This window comes from Apis mellifera, linkage group LG1 (assembly GCF_003254395.2).
Source record: "Apis mellifera strain DH4 linkage group LG1, Amel_HAv3.1, whole genome shotgun sequence".
Taxonomy (NCBI): domain Eukaryota; kingdom Metazoa; phylum Arthropoda; class Insecta; order Hymenoptera; family Apidae; genus Apis; species Apis mellifera.
Genome location: NC_037638.1, coordinates 17,076,278 through 17,096,843, shown reverse-complemented (window position 1 = coordinate 17,096,843; position 20,566 = coordinate 17,076,278). Strand labels below are relative to the sequence as shown.

Sequence of the window (20,566 nt, the reverse complement as noted above, 5' to 3'; positions counted from 1 at the left end):
CCTCTTTCCTTACCGGACTTCTGTTTTGGATTCTCTAATTAATATATCCTTTCTCTCGATACGGATACCGAAATTCCAATTTATCGTGGACCATTATACGCGAGTTTGTATAATCATTGCAACGGAGATAACGATGTTACTTAATAGATAATAAATTTTAATGATTTTTAATAACGTGTATATACGAAATATCGTGTATTAATTTGTTTACAACGAGAATAATGTTTTCTTTTCAAAATTTTGCAATTCACCAACGATTTTAATTATTATATATGTATTCTATGCTTTCATTTTTAGAAATTAATTATGCTAATCGATTACGCTAATGATGATAGGTATGGAGATGGGAAATTGATTTCGAGAAGAGAATATGATTAAATTTTTGACAAATCTGAAGAATTATTTATATAGTAAAGTATATTATAAGAGGAAATATATGAAAAATAAAAAGAGGAGAGAGAATAATACGAATAAGTGAAGGGTTCGATTTGAAGGGGTAGAGATGCTGTTCAATGGAAAATCGTTCGATACCCGGCTGTGCTATTCTCGAGCATTGATAAATCACGATAAGATCGTACATCTGTGCTCATTATCGTGATAATTACGGTGAAGACGAATGATCCGGAAAATACTTTATATCCTGTCAATGAATATTGACAATTGAATCGTTCTCTCAATGATTAAATTACAACGATTTTAATGCGATTTATAAAACAATGAAATTTCAATCTTTTCTAAAAATAAATAAATAAATAAATAAAAGAAAAGAAAACACGATTTCGAAATAGAATATTTTTCACTTTAATCACAATTCTATGAATCTTTTTTTTAAAAATCGAAAAAGAAGCTCGAAACGTTTATTCGTATCGTAATTTCATCAATCCGTTGAAAAGGAAGCGATCGTTCAGTTAACGTGAAAAAAAAAAAAGAAAAAAAAAAAAGAAAAAAGACACTTTAAAGAGATTTCCAGTGACAGCTCACGATCCTTTCTCCACGAATCGCCCACCATTTCGAAAGCTAGACATTCCACTTGGGTTGATTCGTTCTATTTCAGGAGATCTCTCTCTCCTCCTCGTCTTTTATCTATTTCGCTCCCTTATTCCTGCACAACCCTCTTGTCCCTCTTCTCGAACGGCTTTGTTTTTTCGTTGGACGAGACCCTATTCAAGGCCTCCCCGAGATTTCTTTTATTTCTCTATGGAAAAGATAACGAAAGCCAGATGTACACGGTGATACAGTGATAAACAGTTTTCCAGCAAGGAAGCTGAGCAAATATTAAAATGGCTATTGTCCGTATCTATTATGCGATAGAGAATCAAGTTGGTCGTTTAACTCTTTCGCTTGAATTTTTCTGCTTTTGTAAAAAAAAAAAAAAAAAAAATACATCAAGAACGTGAATTATATTCGTGGATCTCTTAATTTCAATGGCTCTTAATGGTCTTTTAAGTCGGAATTTTTTATCATCCAGAGAAAAGGCTATAGTCTGTCCGTTTCCTTAGAAATTTTCAATACATCTCTTTTCAAATTCTTCTTTGCAAATATTTTAGAACGTTATAGAGATTCCACCTTTTCACGGTTCGAATTCATCAGAGAGTTATTTGTTAAAATTTATGGATATAAAGTGTCTCCTTTTGAAACTTCGATATCTACATGTCTCGTTCTATAAAAAGATGTATTATTTATTATTTTATTCGTTCATATCCATCGATTCATATTTATACATTATTCATTTATCTCAATAAAATTTCAATATTAATGAAACAATAATTATTCTAATATTCTGTGTAATATTACTTATCACTTAATATATCTTAACATTTCTATATTTCATCTACGCACAATTTTTCAACGCAAAATAATATATTAAAAAATTTCGCCAATGATTTCCCATTTTAAGGGAATAAAATTCAGAACGGGCAATTAGACGATGAACGAACACGTCAACATTTCATTCATTCTTGTTTTCATATTTCGTTTTCTCTTTTTCTGTTTTGTTTTATTCCGTATCGCGAATGTTTTTCTCATTAGCCACGTACAATGGATCCTGGCTTTTATAAATATTTCACGAATACGAAACGAGGAAGTCACTCCCTCCAACAATAGATCGGTTATATTACGAGTTCGATCGTCTCCACCTGAGTTGTGTTTCCCATTGTTGGCCGGATATTTCTTAACATTGAAAGAAGAACCGAACACTTCCAACGACCAAGATCAAACTCTCGACCAACAATCTTGGTCATTGTCATCCCTCGCGTTCCATCCTTCAAGGAAGGAAATCTGGAAGGAGAATTACAGTTATTTAAATTAAATTAATTCTTGGAATTAATTATTTATTCTGAATACTTGTATCAATTGAAGTTAATTATAGTAGAAGTAGATTGTGTGATACAAAGGGAAGTAACGCGTGTATTTTCACACGTCATCGGCATTTTATTAACAAATGTACCGCCGTCTATAAAACATTCGTGTCAGAAAACATTCGGATAACTGTTTTGTAAATAATTGTATAAATAGTTGATACAGTGAAATTGATGTAGAAAATTCTGTGTAACGAAATGAATTTTTGATTTGCTTCAATTAATCCTTGTTTTTTCACCCGCAGTTACGGGGTTTTATGAAGTTTATAAATTCAAGTGAACAATGCATATACATAGAATTGTCGATGAATGTTTTCGCTTTTTATTCTCGCGATTTAAACGCGGAAAATATTTTAAAGAAAATATTTTATATAAAAATATTTTATTTACGAATAAACGAAAAGTAAAATAATAACAATATTCCTTCGATATTCTAAATAACAATTCTTTCAACCATATAACAATAATTAATTTATTCTTCCCTTTGCCCAACAAATTCTACACGCAAAGTTAAAAATTCTTTATCAGAAAAATGGTCTGCTCTCACATATTACATTTACATCGTGAGAAAGCGCAGTAAAGCGCGGTAAATTTTTAATCTGTGTTCGATCCCACCCAAACTTACTTATTCTCCACGGTTCCAATGACTTCCGAAGAGAGGAGAGGGGGGGATAAGATGCTCGGCTACGCGAGCTTACCGCTTCCAAGTTTCTAAGGAAAACTCTGGTTGGAATGCAACTAACACATTTGCATCTTGCCGCAGCGGAAACTTGGAAGCGACCTGGCCGCAACTTGACCAAAACTCGGGCGGCTACATCGAAGTAGCTTCGACTTTGGGATCCTGTAAGGATTAAGTCAACGGCAGCCGATGTCAATCGGTGCCCGTTACTTGGGTGTTACTAGAACCGGGGCTTTTGTTACGTTGAACTTTCACAGGAGTACAAGAACGTGTTACTTTGCGAGAAGATTGGTGGCTCGTGTCGTATAATTAAATTTCTAAATATCTCAATCATATATTTGAAAATACTTTTGATAAATACCAGTTGTGGGAATACTAATCGTTTTACTTACGACTTAAAAAGTTAAGATTCCACGTAGTCTTGATAGGTGAAGTTAATTTTATCGCTCGATAATATTCTCTCGTGATTAATTATCGTGGAAACATTCGAATAAATTTTTGCACGTCCGATATTTTTATATTCCTGTAAATAAAAAATGAATTAAAATTCATTGGAAGCCTTTGAAGGAGAAGGGCAAGGAGAAATTGTTTAGAACTGCGAACAATTGATGATAAAATTTATTGAAAAAAGGAAGGCTTGCGTTTAGCATGGAATTCGATATCTGGCAATTTTTTTATTTTCCACAATTTTCCCTGCCAACGTTTTATTCGGATTCGCCGCGATCAATCTCCAGGCGCGCCAGAATTTTCGATTTCACGTTCGAAAATTGCAGCCATTCATTTCGCGATACGCGTCGACGCTAATAAACGAAAACGTTGGGAAAAAATTTGGGGTCGAACAATAGCCGGGAAATGAGGGGATGCGGATTGGATGCGTTCGACGTACGTAAATCATCGCTACACGAATATTCGATTCATTTGTACAGTTGTACTTTCGTTAACTGTTCGCGCATTTTATAAATAAATTATTGACTCGGCTAGAAAAATCGTTTGTACACTTTTTAAGATTAATTTAAGTACAAAATTGATTTGGATCTGTTTAATCCTCGAATGTCACAATTATACAAATTGTATTAAAGAATATTGCATTCGTGCCGAGTTACAGAAAAATTTCGATTTTTCGTGTAAAAAGTAGAGAGAAAAACGATGAAAATACTTGGGAAATAGAGTAAACTGTACGCTTTTTCATTTATCTAGATATCCCAATCGATTGTCGAGATATAAAGACTCAAAGTAACGTCAGCGCGGAGATTTAATAAACGATGATTTTATTCTAAAAAATGATTTATTAAAATGTATCATTGAAAGTATGTATTTGCATGAAAATTTACTGATCTATGAAATTTCACATACGAAAATTTAGAACTATTAGCTTTTAACTTGAAAGTGACGAAGCAACGAATTCCGTAGTTTTACTAGCTATCTTTCTTTTTTGAATTCGTTACCAACATTCCTTGAAAAACTTGCGATCCACGAGAACCACAGAGATTCCACAACCTATAAATATATATTCTCGTTATAGCCACTTTTATCGACAATTCTAATAATGCGACGAAGTAGCTCGTTCTTCGAACACATTTTTTACATTTTTCTTTTTTCTGTCGCTTTAAGAAACAATATTCCCAAATTTGAAGATATATTATTATCCACAGTTTTAAAAATAAGAGATACACGAGTTATATGATTCTTCCTGGATGCAATATCTTTTTTTCAATTTCCTCTTTCTTCAAAATCTTCAAAAAATCGTGCTAATCATCCATTGAATCCTGTGCTCTCGAAATTAATTCCTTCTCAAAAATAACGTCACGCTCGATTCATAAATTTATTCGCCCCGAAATTCACAAATTGTCGGCCAATGAACGTACGTTCCAATTAACTTCGCTATCCTAATTACCTAAAAACTTTTCTCATTCATCCGTGTTCCCCGAACTGAATCGTTAAATGCCGGCAGGAAAACATCAATCACGTCCCTATCGTCGTCGTCCAAAAATTTTCGAGGCTAAGAGGTTTCCATGGTGGTTTCGGGGGCCGCGAATGATCCATGGATCGACAATAGCGAACACATATTATTAGCGCGGCTTGGCCGCGCCAAATATAAATCGGAGACATGGCGGTGAAACGGAATTCCGGCTTTCGTAGCCACTCGCGAAAACGCGGCCAGTGCCTCTTGGGCATTTCTCGTGCCACGTTCGGTCGCAAGGAGCGCATACACACTCTCTCTCTCTTTTTCCTGGTCGCATGGCGGGAGATTCTCGTGGCGAAAATGGCGGGAAAACTCGGTCCATTTCGTGAAAATCGGATTCTTATGCTCGGAGAAATGTGTTCGTGAGAAATTGTGGGATTAATTGAGTGTTGTTGTTTTATGATCGGTGAGTGGATAATAAGTGTAATTAAAACTGTGGATTTTTCAAGCGTTTCTTCAATTGTGATCAATCGAGAATGAAGAAATTTGGAAATTGAAATTGTGAGTTGATTGTTATTTAATTATTTTGATCGATTCTTTTTTTTCGATAATACTTAACGATACTTTGATTCCGTGTAAATTAAATAATTTTATTCGATCGAATTTTCACGATAGATAGAAATGGTGAACAGAAATTATTTAACAATATTCGCGGATTGTTTGCAAGGAAATTATTTATATCGCGAGGAATCTGCATCGAGGTATTATTAGATGGAAGCACGGATGTAATCTCGTTCTAGAATTTCAAAGACTCTTTACATTTTAATGAGAATTGAGGATACCCTTGAAGAAAGACGATGTATTCGGGAAATGTGAGCGATTCACGTAAAATCGTCTATTTCAAGAATCGGGGAATGCACTTTACGTCTTCGATTCACATGTATTGCCCGACAAATTCTTCTCGTGCTTTCTTTATCCTCCGCTTCGATGTACTTGTATTAAACCAATGCGATCGATGAATGAACGCAATACTTTCCAACGTTGTACACAATTTTCTGAATATTCCCTGTGAAAATTCTTCATCAATGATCAACGTTTATCGATGATTAAACGATCAACAACAAATACACCACGAATATAAAAATGAAAAAAAGAAAAACCTGTTGTCCATTCCTCATTTTTTTCCCCAAATATCCGAAATTCACCTCCCTTCCGATCAGATACCTTCAACTTCGCCTTCCAAAGTGTTAATAACGCGAGACACCGTCGCCACCGATCCATGCATATCGATGCGGGATCGATAAATATTTATATATTCGTGGCACGCGAAATATCGATACACGCTCGACGATTTAATCCACTACCAAGAATATCTCTCCAATCAATTCCAGTCCCTCCTCAATCCTCCCCTTCCTCTCCTCCTCTTTGAAACGACTTCCATTCTCTTCTTCTTTCATTTTTTCATCCGTCCGTCCCGACGAAAATTTCTCGAATTCTCCGTTTCATCGGCTCGTTTCCATCGATCGCCAATTTGCCCCTCCTCCCCTATTCCGCCGATCGGTCACGATTCTACCACAAGTATAGGGGTGTGCGACTCCTTAATCGACTCCTTCGCGTTGATTGAACAACAGCCCGACAAGAGGCGGGATAGAACGACTTTCGACCAGTCTCTTAACAACCGTTTGTATCGTTTAATAAAGGCCGATGTCCAAGATGCATCCCCAAGAGTGACGAGATATCCGAACGTGTATATAGAAACGTTTCGTGTTTCGCCTTAACGAAGATGCATATATATATCCCAATGCTACGGAGAATAGCTTCGAGATATCTACTCGATTGGAACAGTGAAGTTGTCGAGAAGTATTGGAGTCTGGCTTGCGAGGAGATCGATGGAAAAGAGTGATGATAATTAAGAAAGGAAAGAATAAGGGAAAATGTCTCGTTTCATTTTTTTCCTCCGAATGAAACGGGTCAGAAGACTTTCAAAATTCTTCGTCCCAAAGAAGAAGAAGAAGAAAAAGAAGATGGTTGTGGAGAACCAAAGAGAAGGGTAAGGAAAGGAAGGAGTGTTGACAGCGAGGAGAGGTTGGAATTCGGAAGTAGGGAAGCGAAATAGTTTGCATTGATGGAGACGTAGACAAGGGTAAATGCCTCTGGAGCGAGGAGAGCGCAGGTTAGAAACAGTTGTCACTTCGTGATTAGGAGTTCAATAACCCAGAAGTGCAATTATCACGGGACACGCTTTTGTTTGTATGCGAATACACGTATCTCGGTCTGTGTACGTTACGTGCGCACACAAAGGAATATACGAATAAGAGAGAGAGAGAGAGGAACGGGGAGAAGTTCAATGCAATTCTCAGGCGGTTCTCGATATTCGTGAGGCGCGCATACTTGGGCGCATTGACTGGGAGGGAGGCCGATAGTCGTGGAAAGATGACCGTCGTGTTGAGAACATGGATTCTGGCGAGTAACTTGTCGTATCTTGGCTCCTCCTCTCCCTATTATACTCGAAACGGGCCGAACCCGTTTGGCCAAGTGTGCTTGCATCCGTCCTCTATTGGCCGAGTTGCCCGGCTAGGAACTTTGAAACCGGCCAAGGATAAGACCGATAATTGGCTCGGGATGGATTCCGATTTCGCAGATCTGTGATCGTGACCTGTTTCTTAACGAACTCGCAACGAACGGGAGAAGAAGAGTTTGGGGGATGAAATTTTTCGGGATCAGGGATGACTTGATCTTGCCTGAAGAAAGGAAATGAAATTGAGGTATCGATGATTCTTTTCGAAATTTGGAAGGCTTCTTCGATCATCTCTGTTCGAAAAAAACAAGTTTAAATGGCGCGAGATTAAATCCAGAATGTCCATCGATAAAAGGAGAGATTTTCAAACGAGTAACGAGTGACGGAAAGAGAGGGGCCTTGATCCAAGTTGCGTTCTCAAGTGCCGTCTTGGCACGGGAATTTAGGCGTCTCGAGCCAATATCCGCCTTTGAGGTCTCGATATTAGTTCTCATGGAACAGACATCCTGTTGTACTTCCGTAAAAACAGGATCCAATTTCAATTGGATACCCCGGTTAGATTTTATAGGGCGCGTGCCTATACGGAGAGGAGAGGAAACGGAACTGGCGGAAAGCGGCAAGTTTCCGGCAAGGTTTCTTATTGTGGATCCGGTCTCTTTGTCGGCGAATCGAGAATTCTTGAAACGTTGCTCGAGACGAGGGAAAATCGATTCGAGGGAAAATTTTTCGATGAAAGAATCCACTTGACTTGGATCGCTGCGCGACTTGATTCGTTTCGAGAAGAATGATTTATTAGCGTGCGCGAAGTGTCGAACTTGTTTCTTTGCTAATTTTCTTTCTCTTTTTTTCGTTGCAACGAAATTGTCGGTGGAAACAGTTTCGCAAACAGACTCTTGAAAGATTGATGAAAGTAGCGTGGAAGAGAAACAATTTTTTTAGAGGCACGGTACCAGTGAATTGAAAGTTGGATATCTTGTTAAACTTTTCATGTTACGTTTCTGCGAGGAAGGGACAATCATTCGAGATTGTCTATTTCGCTTTAACTTTTTGTCGTAAATGTTCGTGCAGAGATTAGACCAAGTAATGGGACCAAGTTTCAATGTTATTTCTTTGCTTGTCCACGCTTGCAATTCTCTTTGGAAAACGAATTGATGCGCGATAAAGATTAAAGTTAAATTCGATCGGGTAGCGATTCGTGTTGTTTGCCTGAACGTGTCATTATCGTCCCTGCAACGATTCGAGATCATAAATTCAAACTTTAAGATTCCCCCTCTGGGAACATCGGTTGATGTCTATTTTTAACGTCCATTATCGTTGCGATAAAAAGGCCAGAGACGTAAAATTCTCAAGATCGCGCTCTATTTAAACTCTTCTAAGATTCAAACTTACGCGGATTGTTTCGTTCCATTTAAAAAATTGGATTCGTGTCCAATTTAAACTTTAATCCTTGATTCGATTTATATCGAAATTACCCCTCTTATTTTTTTCTTTTTTTTTTGAAAAATAAGTGAAGAAATCTCTCTCTTCTCTCGAATGAAATGATTTATCAGGAACGATCTTATTCGAAGTTGGATCGCGCAATATTTTAAAGTCAAGAAGAGGAAGAGATCTCTTCTTTCCTGAATCTTTTTTTAAAAGCGAAATTTATCGGTGTCTCTTGACGGGATAACAAGATAGGCGTGTCCAATTCGTTCAATCTTCGTCCCACCACGATTATTCTTTTTTTTAAATCGTCTAACTCCATTGATACAAAGTGGGGAAAGAAATTGAAACAACCGCGGTAAGTTCCTTAACACCTAAATCTCGATTGCGAAAGAGTCAATTGGCGGGCGATTCGAATTGGCGTGGAAATCGAATATCCAGGTTATCGTGATTGATTACGGATCACCGCCTTTTTCCACCCTGTGTGTATTTTTCCCTCCTTTCCTCCGCCATGCCTGTTCCACGATCCACCTCCCTTGGTATTTCGACCCTCCACCATTCCCATTTCCGCCATTTATTTTCGTTATTTCCATCGAAAAGGATCGGTAAAGGGAACACAATTTGAAAGCTCGCCAATTTGAATATTTTATTACGCGATGAGACGTCTTATTTCTCCTTCCACGTTATTTCTCTAGGTCTTGGTGCGCGGGAAAATAGATAAGATTTAATCGTTTTTCAGGGACGAAGATGATTCTGTAAACAAAAGATATCTAAGATGAAGAGAATGTTCCTCGGAAAGATTATTATTTGGAATAGTAACTTTTTGATTGATTATAGTTATAGTTATTCTGATTTTGATTTTCTCAATATTATTATTTGCAGTAAAAAATATTTCATATTAAAATTATATCAAGGAGAGTATCCTTTTTTTCTGTGTTTATGTGCAATAAGTAATTTATAAAATTCAAGTTGAACTATCTTTTACTTTCCTTTTGTAGAAAATAGAATATATGCCTTGTCAATACTATTTAACTTTTATCTAAAACATTTTTCGTTAACATTTTATTGAGAAAATCAAAATCAAGTGAGATATTCTTTCTTTCACGATTAAAAAACTAAATTATCCCTTAATGGACACTTCTGACGTAACGTGTTCACCATTTATCAATTATTAATTATTATTAAAGTATTATCAACATCCAATAAATTAAAACAAGAAGCAAAAGAAAATCGAGATATTCGTTCTATCGTATTTCCAATCAAAATATACCATAATTTTCACATGATAATGAATCCGGCTGATGCAATGATGCAACGATCCGTCAAATCTGTTCATAGTTCGGATCTTAGTCGCGAAACAAGGAAACGTTTCTTCCCAAAGAGGATTATGTCGGAGCAGGAAGCAAGGGTTGCTTGCAAAACAAGGCGGTGGCAAACCGCCACCCCACACACTTCGACTGATTTGCACTCGTGTTTGAAAAGCGTTGAAGGGATCTTTACCTGAAAGGAGAGAAAGGGAGATAGAGATAGAGAAAAAAGGACTTTGATGACGGCGTCTGACGTTCAAATTGACATAATCCTAGCTCTCCTGGCGCCGAGAGAAGAGGATCCTTCCAGCCTTTCTTTTTTCTTCTCCTTCTTTTTTGTCCCTCCAAAGCCAACCCTCGCCCACTCGAGATTTTTTAATTCCTTGGATTGCCACGCGACACGTCTACTGCATTGATTCTCCCTTGACGTTTGACGAGCAGAGCGAGGATCAGCTTCTCTGAAATTTAATCCACTCTCCAAGCTTTTTGCCGGGATTACCGCCATTTTCGGCACATCTGTCGCTAAAAAACATCTCCGATTGTTTCACAAGTTTCAGGAGGAGGGTACCTTCGCGATAATAGATTCGTGGTACGTCTTTGATTCTACTTCTTCGTGGCTGTGAATGCGTATGATATTTAAAAGAAAAAGAAAAGAAAAAAGATGTACAAAATATTCGAAGTATAACGCGATATTTGAAGAAGATTTTGTTTATTTGTGTTTCATAAAAATTTTATTTTGCATAAACTGTTATTTTGAAAACTGTGGATACACAATTATACAGTGTTGTTATATTTTTGTTTAATAGTTTATTTAAAAGAAGAGTGAAATGATTTATCGATTCCTTTTTTGCAAGTTTTTGTTCATTAAAATCGAAAGTTCATCTGCTGCTTCTAATATGCCTCAAAGGGAATTTTCGAGCTCGAGTCGGTGTTTACTTTGCATCAACTTGAGCGAAGGCTAAATTTTAAGACGTAGCATTACGTTGAACACTAAGTTTATAAATCGTGTTATATTATTTACCGGGAAACTAAAATAAGAGGTTTAAAGATCATTTCCAATCTCGTGGATCAATAAGACATTTACATGCATCTCTCAATCTTCGTCGCGTTTAACCTACTAAACATCACGTGAAACGGCAGTTATTCTCTTTTAACCTATTTTTTTTGTCACGAATTCATTTTAAAATGAGTATTTTTAGAAGATAATAATTCAAGAGTACATTATAAATCGGTTTAAAAATGAGTAATATAAATCTACATTTAATTCTACTTTATCCTTTCATTTGGCAAACATACTTTTCCACGATTTAAATTCAAAATTCCGAAATTTACCAACTTACTCAAAAATATTAAATAATATAGTCATTATTCAAATCCATTTTCCTCTGAACAAAAAAAAAAGGAAAAGAGAATTACATTGTTAGCTAATTAACCCAGCAAACGACTCAAACCAATATAAAAAATAATAATGCATAAAATAATGCATGGATTAATATTTCTATTGCGTAACATACGAAAATATGAAATGATGGAATTCTCAATTCATCGATTTACCTAAAAAACACCAGAAAACAGAAAAAAAGAGGGATTTAATCATCGTTTGTCCGAAAATAACCGTAAAAATCGTCGCTCGAATTGGAACTCACTTCCTTGTGAGCGAAGAAAGTGGGATTAAGTTGCAACCAGTTGTTGAAAAGGCGCTTTTAAAATAATCGCGGTCGACGCGTCGAAAGCGAGGCATCCTCAACGGATGTCCCAGGAGTGCTGTTCAATTCTTCTTCCCCCCCCGGTGGCCGGAGGGATGGATATCATGCCTTTCCACCCTCCTAGGAACTTGACGCCCGAGTCACGAAGCCATCTGTTACAGTTCGTCGAAGTTTCATCCGCGGAAGATCGTATTTATTCGCACCATGGATGGAGGAGAGGATCTGGTATTTTTCGCGAACGAAGGATGAAGAGGTTCGAGGGAGGGCTCCCTTCCTTTCAAGAGATCCTTGACCCTCGAACATCGTCTGATGATCATGGCCTGGATCATCCCGGGATAATTGAATCGGTGGAGGGTAGGAGGGAGGGGATGCTTGATGATTATTTTACGTTTAATGAGAAAATTAGTCGAGATTATGCGGAGAGCTACGTCGAGGGATTGGAATGGATGTTGAAGGGGAAAGATTTAAGCGTGGAACGGTATTTTTGTTGGGTTGATTATAACGTAGACAGTGGATTTGCGCAGTGGTGGTGGATGTTGATAAAGATCGTGTTTGATAAACTGAAATTCCTCTAAATTAATTAACGAGTTTTGTTAACAGAATGTGGTTAAGCTATATCGATTATTGTTCCTAACTATTGGAGATTTTTATCTGGGAATTTGTTGCGGGGAGCGTTATTAAATAAAATAGGTGCGTGGTAGTAAGTTGGATTTTATTTTATTTTTAAGAATTCTTTTCGATAAACTTCAGAGTATAGAATTTTTTATCAAATTAAGTTGAAATTGTCAAAGAGATATCTACTTTGTTTTGGAATTAGTGAAACATATAAGTAAAAATTACTATAAATATTTTTTAATTTTTTTTCTTTTTTGGTTTCTTTTTTTTTTTTTAATTCTTATATATATAAATAAATAGTTACTTTTTTTTTATTAAATTTCTTTGATATCGTACAAAGATATAGTTTTTATTTTGAAGAAAATAAGTTAAGCATCAACTGTCGCAGAATGTTCACTGTAATTTCATACTTTATTATGAACTGATTTATTTAAATTGTTTTTCCGGAAAAAGTTTACTGTAGGAAACCAAAAGTTGAAATTGAACTTTTCCAATCCGCGATTAAAGGAATTCTTCCACGTGAAAGCGATTAATTTCATTCCCGTGCGGACACGCCATTTTAAATCACACGAGCCAATGCGTTTGATGTGATTTCCTCTCCTAGAAAAATAGTAAATTATCTAAAATTTATGAGAGGATTAAACAAATCTTAAACGCTATGCTAATTTTTCGAATAATTATATCCGTTTATTATTGTTATGCAAATTTTAAATATTCTAATCTTTCAAAAAGTCAGGAATTACTTTAAATATTAATTAATTTGAATTACTCTACTTCATCACTTCATACTTTTTCTTGAGTAATAGTCGAATATTTCAAATATTCAATAGTTAAATAAATTTCATTCCTAAATCAAAAAATATTAAAAATTATCAGATTAAAGGTTTACATATTTATTATATAAATTTATTATATTATATATTTAAGAATTTCGCAACTTTGTGCGTTAAAACTCAAAGATTTTGATATGACAAGTTAATGCGAATGGGCTCTCCATTAATGCTGTCACGTCACGTCACGTCACGCCTTCCAGGTGGCCGAGTGACCTGTCGTTGACAGCTTTTCTATCGTTGATGCTTATAAGATCGAAATTCACCCCTGTAAATTCACCCCTTGCCCGGAATTTATTCCGTTCGATTAATCTGCGATCTGATGAGGACTCGAAATCTTCGCCTCTTCAAAAGACTAGTTTCTTTTTCCTTGAAAAGATACATTTTATCGTTTCTCCACTTTCATTTGAATCTTTTACTTGAATTAATAATTTTCCTTCCCTGGAAAAGATAAATGAAATAATTATAAATATTATTTTTATTAGAAAGAAAATAATTTAAATTCTAAATAAATAATATTAATATATAAATATTTTTAATTTTATATTCATAAATTTAATTTTAATTTTATATTCATAAATCACACGATAGATAGATTTCATATTGATTTTTATAATGGTTGAAATAATGATTTAATATTTCAATCTCCTTTTCTCTTTGATAAGTATCATGTTTTTCTTTCGGTTGAAAAACGACTTTTATAAGAATTTTTACATGTCTTTTTTTCTTTCTTTTTTTTTTTTAACGAGAATTTTGCTTAATATGATAGAGAGAAGAGTGATGTTATTTTCATTTTTCAATCGGAACCGCTCGTTTCTATTATGAAGATATATATTTTTCATTCAAAATAAAATTTAATTTTATGGAATAATATTTGTTAAAGTATTGGAAATAGCTCATACATGCCTGGAATTTAAAACACGAGATATTTATCTCTCTCAAAATATACGGTTGATGTAACTTATTATATTAAACGAATTTAATTAAATTAGTATTCGTATACAAGACTATTAATATTCGTTTTATAATTCGATAAATAAACCCTTAATCAACATTTTCGTATATAAATTTTTATATTTATCATGACATTTCCGAATCGAAACGTGTCTTATGAAATGTATATTAACATCCTCTATAAAAAAAAAAAAAGACATATTTTTTTAGCATTATTTATACTGGTTTCGCGCACGAATTTGCAGCCTTGTCATGAATAATAATAAAAATAAAACGTGTCGGTCTGTTTTCGCATGATGAAAGTTTGTTTTTCACATGGTTGAAATGAAAAATAATACCAAAGAAAATTATTACATCTTCTGACAGAATTTGTATATTTTTTTATGCCAGTTACATTATATTATAATGTTAAAAATTGATAAATATTATACTTACAAATATTAGAATACTTTTTAATTTCGTTCAAATATAATAAATAAGAGAAGACGTTTGCATGAAAATTGTCATTATATTGTTAGACAAACAAACATTTTATAATACGATCCAACTTGCCACTTGTTTCCTTCAAGTTTCATCCTGTCACGTCATTATTCGTCAAATATTCAGGAAGAAAATACTCATAGAGTCAGCAAAGTTGAGAATAAAAGACAGGAGGATTGTTTCTCTCGTCGAAGATTGACTTAGCATTCTAGTGTAAATATTTGTATAATTTATATCGAGGATAAGATGCGGGAAATCTTTATTATTTCAAAGAAATGAAAAAATGATGGACCATTTATAGTCTTTTTTTTCTTCCCTTCTTCTTTTCTTCTTCCCTTTCTTTGACATTCCAGGAATTGTTTATATATTCCTTAAGAAATCCAGAGATTAAAAAGAATGAAATTATAATAATATTTTTTTATCCATCCTAAAAATTGAAACATCGAGGTAAAAAATGGCGGAGATTTCAGTATTGAAAATCTTGGAGTAATATTTTATCTACTTTCATGGAAAATTTGATATACGCGTATTTGCTCACAGCAAATTGCTCGAAGAAACGTAAAAATAAAACCAGAACCAATCAGAATGTGATGCATCACGTTGCAAAATTCGTCGAACAACCATCTTGATCTTTCGACGAGCAACATCATCATTCGCAATTTAAATTAATAACAATTCCAGATTTCCAGATTCCAGTGCGCATTGTATCAATGTTACGTTCGATAGAGGATAATGCTTGCCATTTTTAGTATGTCTAATGCACCCCACTGTGGTCCTCGATAACTTTTAATCTCATTAGAGAGCGAGAACGTCTCCGTCGTATTAATGTTTCGGGACGAGTGGTTCTCCCCGCGTCGAATTACTCGTGTTCTAAAAGCAAAGTGAGGGTTGGCCTCACTTTCTCGCGCCGTGGAGAAAATCTCGGTTCTTTGTTCCGCCCTTTTCTTTCGTGGTCCACCACCGCCGCGATTTTATGACGTTGAATCGCGTGAATCTGAAGAGTCGAGGCAGAAATTAATGTCGTGTCGCATTGCGACCACGATTTCTCCCTTCTCTCACGCGCTTTTTCTTCTTTTTTAAACGCTTTGTCGTTCGTCGCTTTTATTTTTTCTTTTTTTTTTTTCCTCCACTCCTCTTTTTTCCTCCACTTTCTTTTATCGTTCTTTTCCTCTACGAGGAGTTATACTTTATTACGGAGGAGAACGAAGTAGTAACGAAGGAAAAGGATTAATTGTGACTTATTGTAGTTTATTTTATGGAATTGGTTGGCGAAATGTTTGCTCAAATTTATTAGTATTGAAATGTTATTGTATGCTTTTTTTTCTCTCTCTCTCTCTCTCTCTTTTTCGCCAGAAAGTTTGTTATTTATTTTTACGATACATTGTTATTAATTTTTTTGTAAGATTTCCCATTTCCAATTATCGTATCTCTTCATTTGGAGGATATTTAAATTTGTAATAGTAACGAAGTCATTTCCTTTTCCTATTTAGAATTGTTCCCACATTTTGTATCTTGATTGTGAATCTCAAGTTTCTCTTTTGCAAAGTGAAGAAAAGAGTGTGATAAATATAGTGCACTAATTTACTTGCGATCAGTTCAAATTATCCACGAAAATTCAATGGAGAAACAGAAGTTTGAGCAGAAAAATTTAGTGGAAGCCACTGAAGCGGATTTCTTGTATCGACATTTCTATTATTTCGCTCGAAATCCCGGATATTCGTGGCGTTCCAGCAATGAAAATGGACGTGCGGAATTTTCGTAGAACGTAATCGACGACAAACCACGTCCTTCGACCAGAAATCAACGTCTGTTCTACGTCATTTTCGGATATCATTCCTGATGCGTTTTCAAACTTTCGTGAGGATGCATAATCTGAAAGTTTCTTCAAAATTTTGAGAATTTTTATTATTCCATTAAAAGTAAAGAATTGGTTTTAGAGAGTAGTAACAATATAATAAGTATTGAATCTTTTTTAAACTATCTATTGCAACGTGTAAAAAATCTTTGATTTCTTGTTACAAACGTTTTTCATAATCATCTTCCACTTGTTCAAAATTCAACCCATCCATCCCGTCCCATAAAATTTTTCATTTTCCAAGGATTAACGAAACTTAATTCCGCTCTACAATCAGACATACTTACGCTTGTTCAAATTTGGTTAAATACGCTTACCGAAAAATCAATAACGCGGAAATGAAATGCTTTCGCCGAGCATAATGAAACACACGGCTGAAATTTACGTAGAATCAAATTACGGTATTCGAGCAACGCGTAGTCATACCGTGTCGTAATCCTATTATCCAAGTTCACCCATTAAATCCTTTGTCATCTGAAATATTCGAAAGAGGCGAAAAACAAGAGCGCATTAAGCGTTAGCTACTGCGTAACCAAGCTAAAAGATTTTTAAGAGCGTTACTCTCGGATACGATTTTCTTTTTCTCTCGTGCCAATGGACTGACAACTATCATTAGAAATGTCCATTCACAGAATTTGCTTAAACAGAGTTATTGTATCCATATTCCATTCGTTTTTTTCTCAATTAATCGTGATAAATTGGAAATATGTATTATCCTGGAAAATTTAAGCAAAAGTGTATAATAAAATCCGATGATGTGCGTATGCTAGATGTATTTAAATTATGCATCATTCATATATTATATTTTATTAATTTTCTGCTCCCCGGTTAATTCGAATGACGCGGAATTAATGAAATAAAATTAAAAGTGGAGTACGTTCAACTGCGAAAAAAATAAAATATGTATTAACCTCTTTTCTTTTCCTTTTCTTCTTTCAGTGCACATCGTTCAGTGAATCGTTCTCACTTGCACAGCCGACGAATCGACGAGGAGGAGGGTGGTGAAGAGGGAGGGGTGTTTGACGGGCGTTTTCAGAGGCAAAGGGATAGAAAGGAAAACGAATGGGGGAAATATTAAGCCGGCAAAGACGAAAGTCTCCTTGGCTGATTTGACATTTCCGTGTGCGTGTGTGCTCGCCGAGGTCCGTGTTTTCATCGCTTCGAAACGGAAGCTTCGGGAAGAAGAGAAATGGGAATATTGGGAAAATTGCTTTCGTCGGTGTCCCTGGTGTCCATCTGGTGTCTGCTGATCGTCGAGCCCGGCAAGGTTCAGAGGGAACAGGATCATCTGGGTAAGTCATCTCTTTATTGTATCCTTGCCCTTCGTTTTCACGCGTCATACGACTTGATTTTCTCTTCGTTTCCGATGATTTATTCGTTAATTGTTCGTAGAAATAATTTATATTAGAAGTCTTTCGAAGACTTCTTCGTCAGAAAATGTTATTTATCGCGAAAATCACGTTCTTTTCTTTATTAATTTTTCTTCAAATCACGGATCGTATATTTCATCTGTTGCAAACTCTCGATACTGATTTATGGATTCTACTCAACCTTTCTTTTAACATACGTTACATATGACCGGGCAAATGTAAATTTCGTTGCTGATTTATCGTTTCGCCGCATTCCGCTAGATTTATCACGTGCGTCTGTTCTCGCGGGCAGAGAAATGAAAAAAAAAAAAAAAAAAAAAGAAGCATACTTTTCATGAGAATGATGCTTCTATTTTCCACACCCTCACCCGTGGCCCCTCATTAACGAATGCTCGGGAATTTTCACTCGCGAGTAGTAAATTAATGAAAGAACCGAACCGAATGGTGTTTGTCACGTGCGTCGGATGTTCGAATAAAAAAAAAAAAAATAAATAAAAAATAAAATAAAAAAAGGTAAAAAACTAACGAGACAGGGAACAAAGAACGCATTTGCGATTTAAATGCGAGGATCTCGTTTCTCGTCGCGATTCATCGACGCGCTAATACGTCTGGTTAATCGTTGATTGGAGCGTGGCGCAATTATATCAATGGACAATTTATGCATCGCGTGTATTCAACCTGATATGTTTCTCTTTCTGTATTCGTTCGAGGATTATTGTCCTGCGATTCGTTTTCGAAGTTTATTCGCAATTTTTAATCGCGAATCTCTCTCGCGTTTTTGTCCCCTCGTGCAGATTTAGAGATTTTTTCTTTTTTTTTTTTTATTTCTTCAATACACAGTTTTTAGTGTACGGTTTTTACGGCCAGGGTGGGCGAATTGTTCTGATTTGTGGAGGAAATTGGTTGGAAATAAAATTTGGAATCAATATTCGAAAGTGATTGAAGTTTTTAACGTCAGGTTCGTGTTTGTCGATCTGGAAAAATAAAAATATAATCATAGAAATATTAATCAAAATTAAATAATCCGTGTTATTTAAAAAAATTCTGATTTTTATCGTGTAGCGTAACAATATCGAACATGGAATAATTTTTTCGTTCAATTTTGAGAACAATTTCATAATTTAAAATGTTTTTAATTAAACGAAATTAACAAAAATTACCGCGTATCCATTATTCACAAAGTTTAAAGATAGAAGATATTTTAAAATAGTTAAATCTTTATAATATCTGCAAACATTTCTGTGATTTTTTCCGTACTTGATATCGTCATTAAACGAAAGATATCAAGTATCAAGAAAATTAGATCGAAAATATTATAAAAATATATTTATAGAGAGAAGAATAATTGAAAGAAATCAAAATTATGAACTTTTCAATTAACTTTCCTTTGGAACTGTTACGGAATCTCATTCCACAGCTACTCTTTTCCTTTTATTCTTTTTCGCAGTGACATTAATATAGCGGTGCTACGGCATACAGCTGTCCTTTGTTGGTGTTTCGTGGCGAAGTTATTCCTCGCCTTTCAGCATTTCACCGTGCATCCTCTATTTCTATTCAGCTATTCTTGAACCAGCTTCCCTTGAATCGTTTAACCCGTTTGCCGTGAGTCTCGTTTTTTGCGATCACACCTGTGACCCTTGAGAAAATTTGATTTTCCTCCCCATGATTAAAATTGGATAAAAGAATCGTTCCTCCACTTTTCAAACTTGTCGTAGACTTTTCCATAGAGAATTATATAGAAATTTATTCTGTATAATTTCGTATTCTATAAATGTGATTAAAATTGGATAATATAATCGAATCTCTTTCAAACTTTCAAAGTTTTGTCTTCGTGGAATAGAAAGTTAATCTCATCATTGTATGGAAATTTAATAGGATAATATTTACATTGTTAACTTATTCGAGATACGTCGAAATATTTGCGATAAGAAATTGTTTATAATTCTTACCTCGTTCACATATCGCTTCTCGAAACAAATATTTCCATTTCTTGCGAGCTGTGTTAAAAGTTTACGGCGTAGAAGCGCGGATGTTTCTATAAGAAATATCGTTGCAAAAGTGCTCGCTATAAAGAATGATTTATCACGTGGATCCCGAGAAGTGGCCGCTTTTTATACGCTCGTCGGTTATTTCGAGAATTATTGTACGTATATATATAAAGTATCCGTATTTGTTTCTTCGTTAATATAAATAGATTAGATTCTATAGCCTGTTTTTACCTCGTTCGTTCGTGTTCCGTTCTTTAATTAAAGCTTGGCGATGTGCGTTGCGATAATAGAGGGATATCGGGTTGAAAATAGTTGGTCTTGGGGATAAATCGATATTTGCTATTTATACGATTAGAGTGCAAAGGATTTGTAAATTTAGATTTACATCTTCGGATGGATTAAAATAGACGAGGTTGGCCGGTTGTGTTGTGATACTTGGTTATATCTAATTCAGTAACTCGGTTTCACTTTGTGTAAAATATGGAAGAATTTAAATATTAAATTTCTCCATTCTATATTCTGTAAAGATAATATAAATATTCGTAATATTTCTGAAAATAACACGGAAGGAAAATGTCAATA

The 20,566-nt window shown here is 35.1% G+C and overlaps 2 long non-coding RNA genes across 2 annotated transcripts in view; one reads left to right on the top strand and one right to left on the bottom strand.

Annotated features, from left to right (window-relative positions):
* The window catches only part of LOC113218641, a 95,778-nt gene extending 77,860 nt beyond the window's left edge, over window positions 1–17,918 (top strand). The window contains exon 3 of the long non-coding RNA XR_003304353.1: window positions 17,566–17,918. This is a non-coding gene — a long non-coding RNA (uncharacterized LOC113218641). The remainder of the gene's footprint in view (window positions 1–17,565) is intronic.
* Window positions 17,919–19,433: 1,515 nt separating this feature from the next.
* On the bottom strand, window positions 19,434–20,188 carry LOC113218643. Its single transcript, XR_003304354.1, has 2 exons — window positions 19,946–20,188; window positions 19,434–19,761 (listed from the first exon to the last, which is right to left on the bottom strand). It is a non-coding gene; the product is annotated as an uncharacterized LOC113218643 (long non-coding RNA).
* Between the last annotated feature and the right edge of the window lie 378 nt (window positions 20,189–20,566).